Here is a 19,872-nt window from a genome sequence, read left to right as displayed (position 1 = left end):
TCATGGGAACAGTCCAGACCGAACTGCCAAGCCAGGTCCTCCCTGGACCAGAAACAAGCATCCTGGGACCGGTTTCAGGGTATTACCCTTCATCAGCCAGGCTAGCTTGAATCCAGTGTCACAGTGAGCAAGGCACCCACGTCTGGGCATACCCATCCCACTCAGGGTTAAATGTGCTGTGTAAGCCAATGATGGACGAAATGCTGAATAATTCATACATTCACCCCGTGTCAAGAGATCTGGGTTAAATCCATCGTTTCTTTGCTCACCATGCCACTCCACTTTAGACCCAGCCATATGCAAATCAGTCTTGACCCTGTGCATCATCGGAACAGTCCAGACTGAACTGCCAAGCCAGGTCTTCCCTGGACCAGAAACAAGCATCTTGGGACCTGTTTCTGGGTATTACCCTTCATCAGACAGGCTAGCTTTAATCCAGTGGCACAGTGATCAAGTTGCCCACGTCTAGGCATTCCCATCACACTTAGGGTTAAAAGTGCTATTCAAACAAATGATGCACAGAATTCTGAATGAATCATACATTCACACCCAGTCAAGAGATCTCGGTTAAATCCATCGTTATTTTGCTCACCATGCCACCCCAATATAAACCCACCATATGCAAATCAGTCTCGACCCTCTCTCTAATGGGAACAGTCCAGACAGAATTGCCAAACCTGGTCCTCCCTGGAACGGAAACAAGCATCCTGGGACCGGTGTCCGGGTATTACCCTTAATCAGCCAGGCTAGCTTGAATCCAGTGGCACAGTGAGCAAGGGACCCACATCTGGTCATACCCATTCCACTCAGGGTTAAAGGTGATATGCAATAAAATGATATACAGAATGCTGAATAAATCAAACTTTCACCCTCAGTCAAGAGATCTGGGTTAAATCCATCATTCTTTTGCTCAACATGCCACCCCAGTTTAGACCCAGCCATATGCAAATCAGTCTTGACGTTGTACCTCATGGGAACAGTCCAGACCGAAATGCCAAGCAAGGTCCTCCCTGGACCAGAAACAAGCATCCTGGGACCGGTTTCTGGGTATTACCCTTCATCAGCCAGGCTAGCTTGAATCCAGTGGCACAGTGAGCAAGGGACCTACGTCTGGGCTTTCCCATCCCACTCAGGGTTAAAACTGCTATGCAAACAAATGATGGAAGGAATGCTGAATAAACCATACATTCACCCCCAGTAAAGAGATCTGGGTTAAATCCATAGTTCTTTTGCTCACCATGCCACCCCAAAATAGACCCACCATATGCAAATCAGTCTTGACCCTCTCCGTTATGGGAACAGTCCAGACCAAGCTGCCAAGCCAGGTCCTCCCTGGAACGAAAAGAAGCATCCTGTGACCAGTTTCTGGGTATTACCATTCATCTGCCAGGCTAGCTTGAATCCAGTGGCACAGTGAGCAAGACACCCACGTCTGGGCATACCCATCCCACTCAGGGTTAAAAGTGTTATGCAAACAAATGATGAATGGAATGCTGAATAAATCATACATTCACCCACAGTCAAGAGATTCAGGTTAAATCCATCGTTCTTTTGCTAACCATGGCACCCCAGTTCGGACCAAGCCATATGCAAATCAGTATTGACCCTGTGCATCATGGGAACTGTCCAGACCGAACTGCCAAGCCAGGTCCTCCCGGGACTGAAAACAAGCATCCTGGGACCGGTTTCTGGGTATTACCCATCATCAGCCAGGCTAGCTTGAATCCAGTGGCACAGTGAGCAAGGGACTCACATGTGGGCATACCCATCCCACTCAGGGTTAACAGTGTTATGCAAACAAATGATGTATGGAATGCTAAATAAATCATACATTCATCCCAGTCAAGAGATCTGAGTTAAATCCATTGTTGTTTTTCTCACCATGCCACTCCACTTTAGACCAAGCCATATGCAAATCAGTCTTGACACTGTGCCTCATAGGAACAGTCCAGACCGAGCTACCAAGCCCAAACCTCCCTGGACCTAAAACAAGCATCCTGGGACCGGTTATTGGGTATTATCCTTCATCAGCCTATCTAGCTTGAATTAAGTGGCACAGTGAGCAAGGGACCCACGTCTGCGCATACCCATCCCACTCAGGGTTAAAAGTGCTCTGCAAACAAATGATGGACGGAATGATGAATAAATCATACATTCACACCCATTCATGAGGTTCAAGGTTAAATCCATTGTTCTTTTGCTTACCATGCCATGTCAGTTTAGGCCAAGTCATATGCAAATCAGTCTTGACCCTGTTCCTCATGGGAACAGTCCAGACTGAACTTGCAGCCAAGGTAGTCCCTGGACCGGAAACAAGCATCCTGGGACCAGTTTCTGGATATTACCCCTCATCAGCCAGGCTAGCTTGAATCAAGTGGTACAGTGATCAAGGGAGCCACGTCTGGGCATTTCCAACCCACTCAGTGTTAAAAGTGCTATGGAAACAAATTATAGACGGAATGCTGAATAATTCATGCATTCACTCCCAGTCAAGAGATCTGGGTTAAATCCATTGTTCCTTTGCTCACCATGCCACTCAACTTAATACCCAGCCATATGCAAATCAGTCTTGATCCTGTGCATCATGAGAACAGTCCAGACCGAACTGCCAAGCCAGGTCTTCCCTGGACCAGAAACGAGCATCCTCGGACCTGTTTCTGGTTATTACCCTTCATCAGCCAGGCTAACTTGAATCCAGTGGCACAGCGAGCAAGTAGCCCACATCTGGAAGTAGCCCACGTCTGGGCATACCCATCCCACTTAGGTTAAAAGTGCTATGCAAACAAATGATGGAGGTAATGCCAAATAAATAATACATTCACCCCCAGTCAAGAGATCTGGGTTAAATCCATTGTTATTTTGCTCACCATGCCATCCCAATAAAGACCCACCATATGCAAATCAGTCTTGACCCTCTCTCTTATGAAAACAGTCCAGACGGAACAGCCAATCCAGGTCCTCCATGGAACGGAAACAAGCATCCTGGGACCGGTTTCTGGGTATTACCCTTCATGAGCAAGTCGATCTTGAATCCAGTGGCACAGTGAGCAAGGGACCCAAGTCTGGGCATACCCGTCCCACTCAGAGTTAAAAGTGCTATGCAAACAAATGAAGGACGGCATGCTGAATAAATCATACATTTACCCCCAGTCAAGAGATATGGGTTAAATCCATAGTTCTTTTCCTAACCAAGCCATCCCATTTCGGACAAAGCCATATGCAAATCAGTATTGACGCTGTGCATCATGGGAACAGTCCAGACCAAACTGCCAAGCCAGGTCCTCCCTGGACCAGAAACAAGCATCCTGGGAATGTTTTTGGGGTATTACCCTTCATCAGCCAGGCTTGCTTGAATCCAGGGCACAGTGAGCAAGGAACCCACGTCTGGGCATTCCCATCCCACTCAGGGTTAACAGTGATATGCAAGCAAATGATGGACAGAATGCTAAATAGTTCATACATTCACCACCAGTCAAGAGATCTGGGTTAAATCCATCGTTCCTTTGCTCACCATGCCACTCCACTTTAGACCCAGCCATACGCAAATCAGTATTGACCCTCTGCATCATGGGATCAGTCCAGACTGAACTGCCAAGCCAGGTCTTCCCTGGACAGGAAACAAGCATCCTGGGACCTGTTTCTGGGTATTACCCTTCATCAGCCAGACTAGCTTGAATCCAGTGGCACAGTGATCAAGTTGCCCACGTCTGGTCATACCCATCCCACTTAGGGTTAAAAGTGCTATGCAAACAATTGATGGATGGAATGCTGAATGAATCAATCATTCACCCCCAGTCAAGAGATCTGGGTTAAATCCATCATTATTTTGTTCATCATGTCACCCCAGTATAGTCCCACCATAGGCAAATCAGTATTGACCCTCTCTCTTATGGGAACAGTCCAGACGGAACTGCCAAACCAGGTCCTCCCTGGAACGGACACAAGCATCCTGGGACCGGTTTCTGGGTATTACTCTTTATGTGCAAGTCTAGCTTGAATCCAGTGGCCCAGTGAGCAAGGGACCCACATCTGGGCATACCCATCCCACTCAGGGTTAAAAGTGCTATGCAAACAAATGATGGACGGAATGCTGAATACATCATACATGTACCCCCAGTCAAGAGATCTGGGTTAAATCCATAGCTCTTTTGCTCACCATGCCACCCCAGTTTAGATCCAGCCATATGCAAATCAGTATTGACCCTGTGCCTCATGTGAACAGTCCAGACCAAACTGCCAAGCCAGGTCCTCCCTGGACTAGAAACAAGCATCCTGGGACTGTTTTTTGGGTATTACCCTTCATCAGCCAGGCTTGCTTGAATCCAGGGGCACAGTGAGCAAGGAACCCACGTCTGGGCGTACCCATCCCACTCAGGTTTAAAAGTGATATGCGAGCAAATGATGGACGGAATGCTGAAGAATTCATACATTCACCCCACTCAAGAGATCTGGATTAAATCCATTGTTCCTTTGCTCACCATGCCACTCCACTTTAGACCCAGCCATATGCAACTCAGTCTTGACCCTCTGCATCATGGGAACAGTCCAGACTGAACTGCCAAGCCAGGTCTTCCCTGGACGGGAAACAAGCAACCTGGGACCCGTTTCTGGGTATTACCCTTCATCAGCAGGGCTAGCTTGAATCCAGTGGCACAGTGAGCAATGGACCCACGTCTGGGCATACCCAGCCCATTTAGGGGTAATAGTGCAATGCAAACAAATGATGGACGGAATGGTGAATAAATCATACATTCGCCCCTAGTGAAGAGATCTGGGTTAAATCCATTGTTCTTTTGCTCACCGTGCCACCCCAGTATAGACCCACCATATTCAAATCAGTCTTGACCCTCTCCCTTATGCGAACAGTCCAGACCTAACTGCCAAGCCAGGTTCTCCCTGGACCGGAAACTAGCATTCTGGGACCGGATTCTGGGTATTACCCTTCATCAGCCAGGCTAGCTTGAATCCAGTGGCACAGTGAGCAAGGGACCCACGTCTGGGAATACCCATCTGACTCAGGGTTAAAAGTTTTATGCAAATAAATGATAGACGGAATGCTGAATAAACCATACATTCACCCCCAGTAAAGAGATCTGGGTTAAATCCATCGTTCTTTTGCTCACCATGCCACCCCAGTATAGACCCATGTTAAAATCCGGGGTCTCTGGTTGGCGCAGGTGCACTTGCGACAAGCAGGGACCCTTTCCTCTAAGTCAGGGCGTAGGATTACCTCTTTAAAAATAACCCCTGCTCACCCTCTAGGTAACGTGGCGCGAGCAGTCAGGCTAGATTTCCAGAGGGCAGTAGGTTAAGCATTCAAGGTGTCCCACACAATAATCACCACCCACCACACAAAGACACAAGGCTGTATTTATAGCAAAATAAAGTTCTTCATATATAAGATTTCTTTAGGCAGGTTGTCAAAATACAGTTCTCTTGCTTCAATAATGTTCCAGTTACTTTTAAATGCTTTCAGGCAGTCCACAGTTCTTAAAATGCCAAAATTCTACTTAAAATAGCTTCTTTAGAGGTTCTGTGCGCTTCGTAGTGCCTTGCGTACGCTTCGTACAAGGTTTTGGACGTCACTTGCCGTTTCTCACGCTTCTTGCGTGAGCACGCGTACTCGGGACGTGAACCGAACGGACCTTACCTTCCTTGGTACGCGTCGTACACGTCCGGTACGCCTCTTGACAAACCTCACGCTTCTCGCGTCAGCAACGTGGTATACTTTCAATGCAATACGGCTCGTACTTCTCCGGAGCGCTTCGGACAGCTGGTACGATGATTGCCAAAGCTCCCGCCTCACGCATGAACAGCGTAGCGGGTCTCCAAAGTCAGTACGGTGCAAACAAAGCCACGGATGGGTCGCAATCCAGCGCGCTCTCACACAGTACCTTAATTCTTGTAAAAGGACGATCGCAGCAGCTTCAGGGGTCCCTGAAGGAGCGTCCCACGTCGCGTTGTCGTCCCTCTGTGATAGTGGGCGGCGGTGCTTCGTGGGGTGCTTCAGGACGGTCTCAGCCACACGATCATGGGCAGAAGCATGAGGGGCAGCTCGGGGGCAATCTCTTCAGCGCGTCGCGCTGTCAGCTTCACGTAGGGGACACACAGTGCGTCGCAGGTCTTCACAGGAGCTTCTACGGCCAGGGGGGTCGCAGTGGCTCGGCGCTCAGAGTCTAACCAGTCTCTTCTTTGCGGTGCGAGCTACGGCTTGGGGGGCAGATGCTTGCGGTGCTTGGACCAAGTAGACAGGTCTTTGCGGTGCTCGCAGTAGCCCCGGTGGCAGATGTCGCGGTGCTCAGATGAGGGGCACACAGGTCCTCTTGGGGAAAGGTAGCGCCCACTGTTCCTGGGGTGCAGTTCAGGGGGCAAGTTCACCAGCAAGCCCTTGGAGATTGTTCAAAGCACAAGTTGATTTAAAAGTCTTTTCCTTTAGTCTTTTTCTCTCCTTCTTGCAGCAAGGCACCCACCATAGACCAGTCTCACAGGTCAGAGACAGTAGTCCTCCATGCAGCTTTTCCAGGTCCTTCTCTTCAGGCAGAGGTTCGTCTTGGCGTAAACAGGATCTGATTTCTTAGGAGCAGGGCTCCTTCTTTTATAGCACAATTCTTTTGTTCTTTGTCGCCAGGGGGCCTGGGCCTGGCTCAGTCCAGTTTTGGAGCACTTTGTTGTGGTGACTCTGCTCTTCCCTTTCAGCAGCAGGGCAGAGACATCAGCCGCTCCACAGGGGGCGGAGCCGACATTGTGGTGGCAGAGCACAGGTCTATTCAGAGTCAAAGGTGTACTCCTCCCACCCATCCTGGTGTAATCTCTCTACCCACCATATGGCAGCCAGCCTGTCTCCTGGAATTCCCCAGCCCTGCTCCTTTACTGTTACTAGGCAGAACACACACACACACAGCAGAGGCGGACTGAAATGGCCAGGTCAGTAAATACTAACTTTCTAAAAGTAGTATTTACAAACACAGGATATTAAAATAAACTTTACTAAAAGAAGTATTGTATTATTCTGAGTTCAGGCATACTAAACTTGACTTTCTACCATGCTCTCTGAGTCCACCGGGATTACAGCGTGTAGTAATTCCAGCAGCCCATTCTGGCCTATGGAGAGCAGGTAGCCTTCAATAGTGAAAAACGAAAATGGCTGTAATTCACTATTAAGACATGCCACACACATCAGGGCATGTCCTGCCCTATACCTACAATGCACCCTGCCCTTGGGCCTACCAGAGGGGTGGCTAATATGTAGTTAAGTGAAGGTTTGGGGACTGGCAAGTAGGTGCACTTGCGCAATCAGCGCGACAGTACCAGACCGCGCGCAGGTTCTGCAGTGGCAGACCCTAGACACATTTCACTAGGCCGCTTCTGTGGGTGGCACAACCAGTGCTGCAAGCCCAACAGCAGCATTTTTATTTACAAGCCCTGGCACTCCTAGTGCACTTTACTAGGGGCTGATAGTAAACCAAATAAGCCAAACATGGACACCAATCAATGTATACATTTTACCATAGGGAGAGCATATGCACCTTAGCACTGATCAGCAGTGGTAAGGTGCCCAGAGTCATAAAACAGCCAACAACAGGTCAGAAAAAATACCGGAGGATGGCAAAAAGTTTAGGGATGACCCTACAAAAAGGGCCAAGTCCAACAACCCACAATATGAAAATCAGTCTTGACACTCTCTCTTATGGGAACAGTCCAGACGGAACTGCCAAGCCAGTTCCTCCCTGGAATGGAAACAAGCATCCTGGGACCAGTTTCTGGGTATTACCATTCATAAGCCAGGCTAGCTTGAATCCAGTGGCACAGTGAGCAAGGGACCCACATCTGGGCATACCCATCTCACTCAGGGTTAAAAGTGCTATTCAAACACATGATGGGCGGAATGTGTAATAAATCATACATTCCCCCCCAGTCAAGAGATCTGGGTTAAATCCATTGTTCTTTTGCTCACCATGCCACCTCAGTTTAGACCCAGCCACATGCAAATCAGTCTTGACCCTGTGTCTCATGGGATCTGTCCAGACTGAACTGCCAAGCCAGGTCCTCCCTGAACCGGAAAAAAACATCCTGGGACCGGTTTCTGGGTATTACCCTTCATCAGCCAGGCTAGCTTGAATCCAGTGGCACAGTGAGCAAGGGACCCACGTCTGGGCATACCCATCCCACTCAGGGTTAAAAGTGCTATGCAAACAAATGATGAACGGAATGCTCAATAAATCATACATTCACCCCCAGTCAAGAGATCTGGGTTAAATTCATTGTTCTTTTGCTAACCATGCCACCCCATTTCGGACCCAGCCATATGCAAATCAGTATTGACCCTGTGCATCATGGGAACAGTCCAGACCGAACTGCCAAGCCAAGTACTCCCTGGACCAGAAACAAGCATCCTGGGACTGTTTTTGGGATTTTACCCTTCATCAGCCAGGCTTGCTTGAATCCAGGGCAGAGTGAGCAAGGAACCCACGTCTGGGCATACCCATCCCACTCAGGGTTAAAAGTGATATGCAAGCAAATGATGGACGGAATGCTAAATAATACATACATTCACCCCCACTCAAGAGATCTGGGTTAAATCCATCGTTCCTTTGCTCACCATGCCACTCCAAATCAGTCTTGACCCTGTGCATCATGGGAACAGTCCAGACTGAACTGCCAAGCCAGGTCTTCCCTGGACGGGAAACAAGCAACCTGGGACCAGATTCTGGGCATTACCCTTCATCAGCAGGGCTAGCTTGAATCCAGTGGCACAGTGAGCAAGAGACCCACTTCTGGGCATACCCAGCCCACTTAGGGGTAAAAGTGCAATGCAAAGAAATGATGGACGGAATGGTGAGTAAATCATACATTTGCCCCTAGTGAAGAGATCTGGGTTAAATCCATTGTTCTTTTGCTCACCGTGCCACCCCAGTTTAGACCCACCATATTCAAATCAGTCTTGACCCTCTCCCTTATGCGAACAGTCCAGACCGAACTGCAAAGCCAGGTCCTCCCTGGACCGGAAACAAGCATTCTGGGACCGGTTTCTGGGTATTACCCTTCATCAGCCAGGCTAGCTTGAATCCAGTGGCACAGTGAGCAAGGGACCCACGTCTGGGAATACCCATCCGACTCAGGGTTACAAGTGTTATGCAAACAAATGATGGACGGAATGCTGAATAAACCATACATTCACCCCCAGTAAAGAGATCTGGGTTAAATCCATCGTTCTTTTGCTCACTATGCCACCCCAGTATAGACCCACTTTATGAAAATCAGTCTTGACCCTCTCTCTTATGGCAACAGTCCAGACGGAACTACCAAGCCAGGTCCTCCCTGGAATGGAAACAAGCATCCTGGGACCGGTGCATGGGTATCACCCTTCATCAGCTAGGCTATCTTGAATCCAGTGGCACAGTGAGCAAGGGACCCATGTCTGGGCATCCCCATTAGACTCAGGGTTAAAAGTGCTATGCAAACAAATGATGGACGGAATGCTGAATAAATCACACATTCACACCCAGTCATGGGGTTCGGGCTTAAACCCATCATTCTTTTGCTTACCATGCCACGTCAGTTTGACCCAGACATATGCAAATCAGTCTTGACACTGTGTCTCATGGGAACACTCCAGACCGAACTGCCAAGCCAGGTCCTCCGTGGACGGGAAACAAGCATCCTGGGACTGGTGCATGGGTATCACCCTTCATCAGCTAGGCTATCTTGAATCCAGTGGCACAGTGAGCAAGGGACCCATGTCTGGGCATCCCCATCAGACGCAGGGTTAAAAGTGCTATGCAAACAAATGATGGACGGAATGCTGAATAAATCATACATTCACCCCCAGTCAAGAGATCTGGGTTAAATCCATTGTTCTATTCCTCACCATGCCACCTCAGTTTAGACCCAGCCATATGCAAATCAGTCTTGATCCTGTGCCTCAGGGGAACAGTCCACACCGAACTGCCAAGCCAGGTCATCCCTGGATGGGAAACAAGCATCCTGGGACCGGTTTCTGGGTATTACACTTCATCAGCCAGGCTAGCTTGAATCCAGTGGCACAGTGAGCAAGGGACCCACATCTGGGCATACCCATCCCACTCAGGGTTAAAAGTGCTATGCAAACAAATGATGGATGGAATGCTGAATAAATTATACATTCACACCCAGTCATGGGGTTCCGGGTTAAATCCATCATTCTTTTGCTCACCATGCCACCCGAGTTTAGACCCAGCCACATGCAAATCAGTCTTGACCCTGTGCCTCATTGGATCAGTCCAGACCAAACTGTAAAGCCAGGTCTTCCCTGGACCGGAAGCCACCATCCTGGGAACGGTTTTGGGGTATTACCCTTCATCAGCCAGGCTAGCTTTAATCCAGTGGCACAGTGAGCAAAGGACCCACGTCTGGGCAGACCCATCGCACTCAGGGTTAAAAGTGTTATGCAAACAAATGATGGACTGAATAATGAAAAAATCATACATTCATCCACAGTCAAGAGATCTGGGTTAAATCCATTGTTCTTTTGCTCACCTTGCCACCCCAGTTTCAGGAGCGTCTTCCCAGCATGCAATCCGGAGGACCTCCTCTGGATTGCATGCTGTGAAGATGCTCCTGCTACTCAGCGCTTCATGCCACCGGGATATACTTTTAACTGGGCCTTCTCTTGAAACGATAGATGTACAGTGTTTGGATATACTTATTCTCAAATCTATTGGTCAAATACATTGGAAATGGACACTTAAAAACACATAAAGTTTATACTGTGAGCCCTGAAGAAGTCTGATTGTGGACGAAACACGTTGGTGGTTGCAAAAAATATGTGAATAAAGGATGAATTTCAAGATCGACAGAACGTATCGACTCTTTCTTGGTTAAACAATAGTGTTATAGACCTATTTTTGTGGACTGTCTACATTCAACATTTACAAGTGTGCTGAGCTATTTTGTTGTATGGTTCTAGAGGAACCAGTTAGGTTTCTCCTGGTTTCTCTATATTGGGACCTAGGGGATTGTGTCCCAAGATCTTTGCACCTTGTTTTGTGTTTAAATTATAGGGACTTTAAGACTGGTGCGGGCATTCATGCTTTGATCCCCATTCTTTTGCGATATCCTGGCTGATGAGGGCTGAAAGCCCGAATCCGGTCCTAGGATGCTTGTTTTCAGTCCAGGGAGGACCTGTCCTGGCAGTTCGGGCTGGACTGTTCCCATTGGGCACAGGGTCAAGACTATTTTGAATATGGCTGGGTCCAAACTGGAATGGCATGGTGAGCAAAAAAACGATGGATTTAGGCCCAGATCTCTGTACTGGGGTGAATGTATGACATTGTTCTGCATTCTGTCCATCAATTGTTGTTTTTGCATTTGTCACCCCGAGTGTGACGGGTATGCCCAGACGTGGGTCCCGTGCTCTCCATGCCACTGGAGTCAAGCTATCCTGGCTGATGAGGGCTGAAAGCCCGAAACCGGTCCTAGGATGCTTATTTCCAGTCCAGGCATGACCTGTCCTGGCAGTTTGGGCTGGACTGTTCCTATTGGGCGCAGGGTCAAGGCTGATTTGCATATGGTTGGGTCCAAACTTGAATGGCATGGTGAGCAAAAAAAGATGGATTTAGGCCCAGATCTCTGTTCTGGGGTGAATGTATGACATTGTTCTGCATTCTGTCCATCAATTGTTGTTTTTGCATTTGTCACCCCGAGTGGGACGGGTATGCCCAGACGTGGGTACTGTGTTCTCCATGCCACTGGAATAAAGCTATCCTTTCTGAAGGGGGTGAAACCCCGAAACCGGTCCTAGGCTGCTTGTTTCCAGTCCAGGGAGGACATGTCCTGGCAGTTCGGGCTGGACTGTTCCCATCTGGCGCAGGGTCAAGACTGATTTGTATATGGCTGGGTCCAAACTGGAATGGCATGGTGAGCAAAAAAACTATGGATTTAGGCTCATTTCTCTGTACTGGGGTGAATGTATGGCATTGTTCTGCATTCTGTCCATCAATTGTTGTTTTTGCATTTGTCACCCCGAGTGGGATGGGTATGCCCAGAGGTCCTGTGTTCTCCATGCCACTGGAGTCAAGCTATCCTGGCTGATGAGGGCTGAAAGTCCGAAACCAGTCCTAGGATGCTTGTATCCAGTCCAGGGAGGACCTGTCCTGGCAGTTTGGGCTGGACTGTTGCCATTGGGCACAGGGTCAAGACTATTTTGAATATGGCTGGATCCAAACTGGAATGGCATGGTGAGCAAAAAAACGATGGATTTAGGCCCAGATCTCTGTACTGGGGTGAATGTATGACATTGTTCTGTATTCTGTCCATCAATTGTTTTTGCATTTGTCACCCCGAGTGGGACGGATATGCACAGACGTGGGTCCCGTGTTCTCCATGCCACTGGAGTCAAGCTATCCTGGCTGATGAGGGCTGAAAGCCCGAAACCGGTCCTTGGATGCTTATTTCCAGTCCAGGGATGACCTGTCCTGGCAGTTTGGGCTGGACTGTTCCCATTGGGCGCAAGGTCAAGGCTGATTTACATATGGTTGGGTCCAAACTTGAATGGCATGGTGAGCAAAAAAATGATGGATTTAGGCCCGGATCTCTGTTCTGTGGTGAATGTATGACATTGTTCTGCATTCTGTCCATCAATTGTTGGCTTTTGCATTTGTCACCCCGAGTGGGACGGGAATGCCCAGACTTGGGTCCTGTGTTCTCCATGCCACTGGAATAAAGCTATCCTGGCTGGCTGAAGGGGGTGAAACCCCGAAACCGATCCTAGGCTGCTTGTTTCCAGTCCAGGGAGGACCTGTCCTGGCAGTTCGGGCTGGACTGTTCCCATCTGGCGCAGGGTCAAGACTGATTTGTATATGGCTGGGTCCAAAGTGGAATGGCATGGTGAGCAAAAAAACAATGCATTTAGGCTCAGATCTCTGTACTGGGGTGAATGTATGACATTGTTCTGCATTCTGGACATCAATTGTTGTTTTTGCATTTGTCACCCCGAGTGCGATGGGTATGCCCAGACGTGGGTCCTGTGTTCTCCATGCCACTGGAGTCAAGCTATCCTGGCTGATGAGGGCTGAAAGTCCGAAACCAGTCCTAGGATGCTTGTTTCCAGTCCAGGGAGGACCTGTCCTGGCAGTTCGGGCTGGACTGTTCCCATTGAGTGCAGGGTCAAGACTATTTTGAATATGGCTGGGTCCAAACTGGAATGGCATGGTGAGCAAAAAAACGATGGATTTAGGCGCAGATCTCTGTACTGGGGTGAATGTATGACATTGTTCTGCATTCTGTCCATCAATTGTTGTTTTTGCATTTGTCACCCCGAGTGTGACGGGTATGCCCAGACGTGGGTCCCGTGCTCTCCATGCCACTGGAGTCAAGCTATCGTGGCTGATGAGGGCTGAAAGCCCGAAACCGGTCCTAGGATGCTTATTTTCAGTCCAGGCATGACCTGTCCTGGCAGTTTGGGCTGGACTGTTCCCATTGGGCGCAGGGTCAAGGCTGATTTGCATATGGTTGGGTCCAAACTTGAATGGCATGGTGAGCAAAAAAAGATGGATTTAGTCCCAGATCTCTGTTCTGGGGTGAATGTATGACATTGTTCTGCATTCTGTCCATCAATTGTTGTTTTTGCATTTGTCACCCCGAGTGGGACGGGTATGCCCAGACGTGGGTACTGTGTTCTCCATGCCACTGGAATAAAGCTATCCTTTCTGAAGGGGGTGAAACCCCGAAACCGGTCCTAGGCAGCTTGTTTCCAGTCCAGGGAGGACATGTCCTGGCAGTTCGGGCTGGACTGTTCCCATCTGGCGCAGGGTCAAGACTGATTTGTATATGGCTGGGTCCAAACTGAAATGGCATGGTGAGCAAAAAAACTATGGATTTAGGCTCATATCTCTGTACTGGGGTGAATGTATGGCATTGTTCTGCATTCTGTCCATCAATTGTTGTTTTTGCATTTGTCACCCCGAGTGGGATGGGTATGCCCAGAGGTCCTGTGTTCTCCATGCCACTGGAGTCAAGCTATCCTGGCTGATGAGGGCTGAAAGTCCGAAACCAGTCCTAGGATGCTTGTATCCAGTCCAGGGAGGACCTGTCCTGGCAGTTCGGGCTGGACTGTTGCCATTGGGCACAGGGTCTAGACTATTTTGAAGATGGCTGGGTCCAAACTGGAATGGCATGGTGAGCAAAAAAACGATGGATTTAGGCCCAGATCTCTGTACTGGGGTGAATGTATGACATTGTTCTGTATTCTATCCATCAATTGTTGTTTTAGCATTTGTCACCCCGAGTGGGACGGATATGCACAGACGTGGGTCCCGTGCTCTCCATGCCACTGGAGTCAAGCTATCCTGGCTGATGAGGGCTGAAAGCCCGAAACCAGTCCTTGGATGCTTATTTCCAGTCCAGGGATGACCTGTCCTGGCAGTTTGGGCTGGACTGTTCCCATTGGGCGCAAGGTCAAGGCTGATTTGCATATGGTTGGGTCCAAACTTGAATGGCATGGTGAGCAAAAAAACGATGGATTTAGGCCCGGATCTCTGTTCTGTGGTGAATGTATGACATTGTTCTGCATTCTGTCCATCAATTGTTGGCTTTTGCATTTGTCACCCCGAGTGGGACGGGAATGCCCAGACGTGGGTCCTGTGTTCTCCATGCCACTGGAATAAAGCTATCCTGGCTGGCTGAAGGGGGTGAAACCCCGAAACCGGTCCTAGGCTGCTTGTTTCCAGTCCAGGGAGGACCTGTCCTGGCAGTTCGGGCTGGACTGTTCCCATCTGGCGCAGGGTCAAGACTGATTTGTATATGGCTGGGTCCAAAGTGGAATGGCATGGTTAGCAAAAAAACGATGCATTTAGGCTCAGATCTCTGTACTGGGGTGAATGTATGACATTGTTCTGCATTCTGGCCATCAATTGTTGTTTTTGCATTTGTCACCCCGAGTGCGATGGGTATGCCCAGACGTGGGTCCTGTGTTCTCCATGCCACTGGAGTCAAGCTATCCTGGCTAATGAGGGCTGAAAGTCCGAAACCAGTCCTAGGATGCTTGTTTCCAGTCCAGGGAGGACCTGTCCTGGCAGTTCGGGCTGGACTGTTCCCATTGAGTGCAGGGTCAAGACTATTTTGAATATGGCTGGGTCCAAACTGGAATGGCATGGTGAGCAAAAAAACAATAAATTTAGGCCCAGATCTCTGTACTGGGGTGAATGTATGACATTGTTCTGCATTCTGTCCATCAATTGTTGTTTTTGCATTTGTCACCCCGAGTGGGACGGGTATGCCCAGACGTGGGTCCCGTGCTCTCCATGTCACTGGAGTCAAGCTATCCTGGCTGATGAGGGCTGAAACCCCAAAACCAGTCCTAGGATGCTTATTTCCAGTCCAGGGATGACCTGTCCTCGCAGTTTGGGCTGGACTGTTCCCATTGGGCGCAGGGTCAATGCTGATTTGCATATGGTTGGGTCCAAACTTGAATGGCATGGTGAGCAAAAAACGATGGATTTAGGCCCAGATCTCTGTTCTGGGGTGAATGTATGACATTGTTCTGCATTCTGTCCATCAATTGTTGTTTTTGCATTTGTCAACCCGAGTGGGACGGGAATGCCCAGACGTGGGTCCTGTGTTCTCCATGCCACTGGAATAAAGCTATCCTGGCTGAAGGGGGTGAAACCCCAAAACCGGTCCTAGGCAGCTTGTTTCCAGTCCAGGGAGGACCTGTCCTGGCAGTTCGGGCTGGACTGTTCCCATGTGGCGCAGGGTCAAGACTGATTTGTATATGGCTGGGTCCAAACTGGAATGGCATGGTGAGCAAAAAAACAATGGATTTAGGCTCAGATCTCTGTCCTGGGGTGAATTTATGACATTGTTCTGCATTCTGTCCCTCAATTGTTGGTGGTATTGGTCCAGGTTTCAGTGGAGAAAGAACCAAGAGAAGTGCAGAAAGAAGCAACAGAGGTACAGAAGGAGGCACGAGGGGTACAGAAATAAGGAAGAGAAGTGCAGAAAGAAGCAACAGAGGAACTGAAAGAGGCACAGAGGGTGCAGAAAGAGGCAAGAGAAGTACAGAAAGAAGCAACAGAGGTACAAAAAGAGGTAAGAGTGTTGCAGAAAGAGAGAAGAGAGGTGTAGAAAGAGGCAAGAGAGTTGCACAAAGTGGGAAGAGGGGTGCAGAAAGAGGCAAGAGGGGTACAGAAAGAAGCAAGTGAGGTGCAGAAAGAGATAGGAGAGGTGAAGAAATAGGCATGAGAGGTGCAGAAACAGGCAAGAGAAGTGTCGAAAGAGCAAGAGAATTTCTTAAAGAAGCAACAGAGGTGCAGAAAGAAGCAATAAAAGTACAGAAAGGGGAAGGTGAGATGCAGAAACAGGCAAGAAAGGTACAGAAAGAGGGAAGACGAGTGCAGAAAGAGCCAACTGGGGTGCAGAAAGAAGCAAGACAGGTACAGAAAGAAGCATGGAACGTGCAGAATGATGCAACTGGGATGCAAAAAAAGAGGCAATAGAAGTGTAGAAAGAAGCAACAGAGGTGCAGAAGGAGGCAAGAGAACTGCAGAAAGAGGCAAGAGAGTTGCAGAATCAGGCAAAAGAGGTACAGAAAGAGGGAACAGAGGTGCAGACAGAGACAAGAGTGGTACAGACACAGGTAAAATGGGTTCAGAAAGAGGCAAGAGGGATGCAGAAATTTGCAAGAGAGGTACAGAAAGAAGCAAGAGCAGTTCAAAAGAACCAACAGAGGTACAAAAAGAAGCAAGTGAAGTACAGAAGGATGCAAGATAACTGCAAAAAGAGGCAAGAGAGTGGCAGAACCAGGCAAAAGGGGGTGCAGAAAGAAGGAACAGGTGGGCAGACTGAGGCAAGAGAGGTACAGAAAGAGGGGTGCAGAAAAATGCAAGAGGGATGCAGAAATGTGGAACAGAGGTGCAGGAAGAAGCCAGAGCAGTGCAGAAAGAACCAACAGAGGTACAGAAATAGGCAAGAGGGGTACAGAAAGAGGAAAGAGAAGTGCAGAATGAAGCAAAAGAGATGCAGAAAAAAACAACAGAGGTGGAAAAAGAGGCAAGAGGGGTGCAGAAAGGGGTAGGAGAGGCACACAGAAGCAAGAGGGGTACAGAAAGAGGCAGGAGGTGTGCAGAAAGAGGAAGAGAATTGCAGAAGCAACAGAGGTGCTGAAAGAGGCACAAAGGGTGCATAAAGAGATAAAACAGGTGAGGAAAGAAGGAACAGAGGTACAGAAAGAGGCAATAGCGGTGCAGATAGAGGGAAGAGAGGTGTAGAAAGAGGCCAAGAGTGTTGTTCAAAATGGGAAGAGGGATGCAGAAATAGGCAAAAAGGGTACAGAAAGAAGCAAGTGATTTGCAGAATGAGGCAAGAGAGGTGCAGAAAGAGGCAGGAGAGTTCCAAAAAGAGGCAAGTGAAGTACGGAAGGAGACAAGAGAACTGCAGAAAGAGGCAAGTGAGGTACAGAAAGTGGCAAGTGAGGTGCGGAAAGAATCAAGATGAGTGCAGAAAGAAGCAACAGAAGTGCAGAAAGATTGAGAGAGAGGGAAGAAGGGTGCAGAAAGAAGCAAGACAGGTGCAGAAAGAAACAAAAGAAGTGCAGAAAGAAGGAACAGAGGTGCAGAAAGAGGAAAAAGGGTGCAGAAAGACATAAGAGGGGTATAGAATAAGGCATGAGAGGTGTAGAAAGAGGGTACAAGGGTGCAGAGAAAGGCAAGAGGGGTACAGAAAGAAGCAAATGAGGTACAGAAAGAAGCAACAGAAGTGCAGAAAGTGGCAAGAGAGGTGCAGAAAGTAGAAGAGATTTGCAGAAAGAGGCAAGAAAAGTGCAGAAAAAGAAATAAATGTGCAGAAAGAAGCAACAGAAATGCAGAAAGAGGCAAGAGAGGCACAGAAGGAAGCAAGAGTGGCTTGCAGACCATCAGTACTAATTTAACACCCACATTTAGCAATAAGTAACAGGTGACCATTCGAGATTTGCAAAGGGCCTTCGCCATGCAGTAACACTTGTCAGTGCATTTTTGGTAACTTTTGAGCCGTTTGAGCTAGAAACAAGGCTTTTTTTGTTCAAATCTCCAGATTAGGGAGCAGATGATGAATTATGTGTCTAATGCGGCAAATGTATAATTGTGCAAAAGTGGGCGCAGCCAAACAGTCACATAATTCCAGTGGCCCTGTTCATACCTCTGACTAGGTCCAGAAGTGCTCCTCAGTGGTTCCTTCTTGTTTGTCCCACTGAGTTCATAGTTGAAGCTTCTTTGGAAATGAGGAAGACTAAACCTGAGATTACCACTCCACAACACAGACTACCATACAACATAATTACTCTCCTTAACACATAATCCTACTCTATATAATTACTATAAAATAAATACCACATACTTTCTATCCACATAATTTCACTGCACAATTTACCACATAATTCCACTACACACAACATACATCCACTCCATTCCAAAAATATTATTTAAAAACTTTTACATTTACAACGCCAATAGCTCTAACTATGGCAAATGCGAAACCTCTTGCATGGCAAACACTTCTTTAACTAGCAGTCTCGTTTGCAGAGTGGTGGAGAAAGGGTGCTGGGCCTCCGACCAGCAATTCCGCTGCATAGGACGTAAAAGCGGTACCCGGAGGGCTTCTTGGCCCACAAAGTCCCTCAGGAGTAAATTGGACTTCATCCCCCATCCTGTAGTCTGCCAGGAGGCGCGTTTGCAGAGTGGTGGAGAAAGGGGGGCATGGCCTCCAAAGATGTCTTAGCAATCCCACTGTTTGGGACTTACTGGAGGTAAAAAGAGGGGTAGTTGTCCCCAAAGGACATCCTTGGGGGCCAACTACTCCTCCTATTACCTCCAGTAAGTCCCACACAGCAGGATTGCTAAGTTTTCATAGCAGGCCATGCCCCCTTTCCCCACCACTCCGCAAACGCACTTCCTGATGCACTCTTGGGTAGGGGTTAAGGTCCCCTTTGCTGCTGGGGATCCTTAGGAGCCAACTAGCCTACCTGATACCTCCAGTATGTTGCAGATAGTAGGACTGCTGAAAGGTGGACACATGCCACGCCCCCAATTTCCACCACTCTGCAAACATGCCTCCTGGTGCGTTCTAGGTTGGGGGATTAAGTCCCCTTGAATCCTGAGGGTCCCTAGGGGCCAACTAGCCCACCAGGTACCTCCAGTAAGTCCCACACAGCTGGATTGCTGAGAGTGGTCTGAGGCCACGCCCCCTTTTAACACCACTCTGCAAGCAAGCATGCCTCCTGGCGCACTGCTCTTTGGGGGATGGAGTCCACTTTAGTCCTGACGTCCTCAGGACACAAGAGGACCTCATCGTCCCACCAGCAGTGCCACTGCTTTTTTTTTGGCCCTGGGGGTCCTAGTCAGGGTGTTTCTACTCTGACCCCTTTTCTTGTTTTTCACCTTGTACTTTTTTCTTGTGACTCGGTTAACGAGTCACAAGATGGCTATCAACACATTCTGGTTTGCAGTGTTGGCAGCCAATCAGAAGTCAGCTCGTGCTTGTGAGGAGTTGCGACTCCTCCTCGGTGCACAGATATCGTTATTTTTAGTTTTTTGAATTTCTCAGGAACTACTGAATGGATTTACATCATTTAAAAAAAGGGTTGCTACCTGAACCAAAAGCTACCTTTTGCCAAATGTGTTGTAATTCCATTCAGCAGTTCAAGCTGTAGCCTGGGGAAAATGTGTTTTGGACCCCGCTTGACAAATCACTCCGAAACCATTTATTTTAGAAAATTTCGCAAAGATTTTCAAACAGCGTCAAAGATATTAGCAGAAGAAAAAACGCTTTTTAAATAGAAACAAGGTCCTAACTATAACTACCTACTGGCAATCGCAGTAGGTAATATATATATATATATATATATATATATATATATATATA

Source organism: Triturus cristatus, chromosome 1_1 (genome assembly GCF_964204655.1).
Source record: "Triturus cristatus chromosome 1_1, aTriCri1.1, whole genome shotgun sequence".
NCBI lineage: Eukaryota > Metazoa > Chordata > Amphibia > Caudata > Salamandridae > Triturus > Triturus cristatus.
This window is presented reverse-complemented; position numbering follows the sequence as displayed.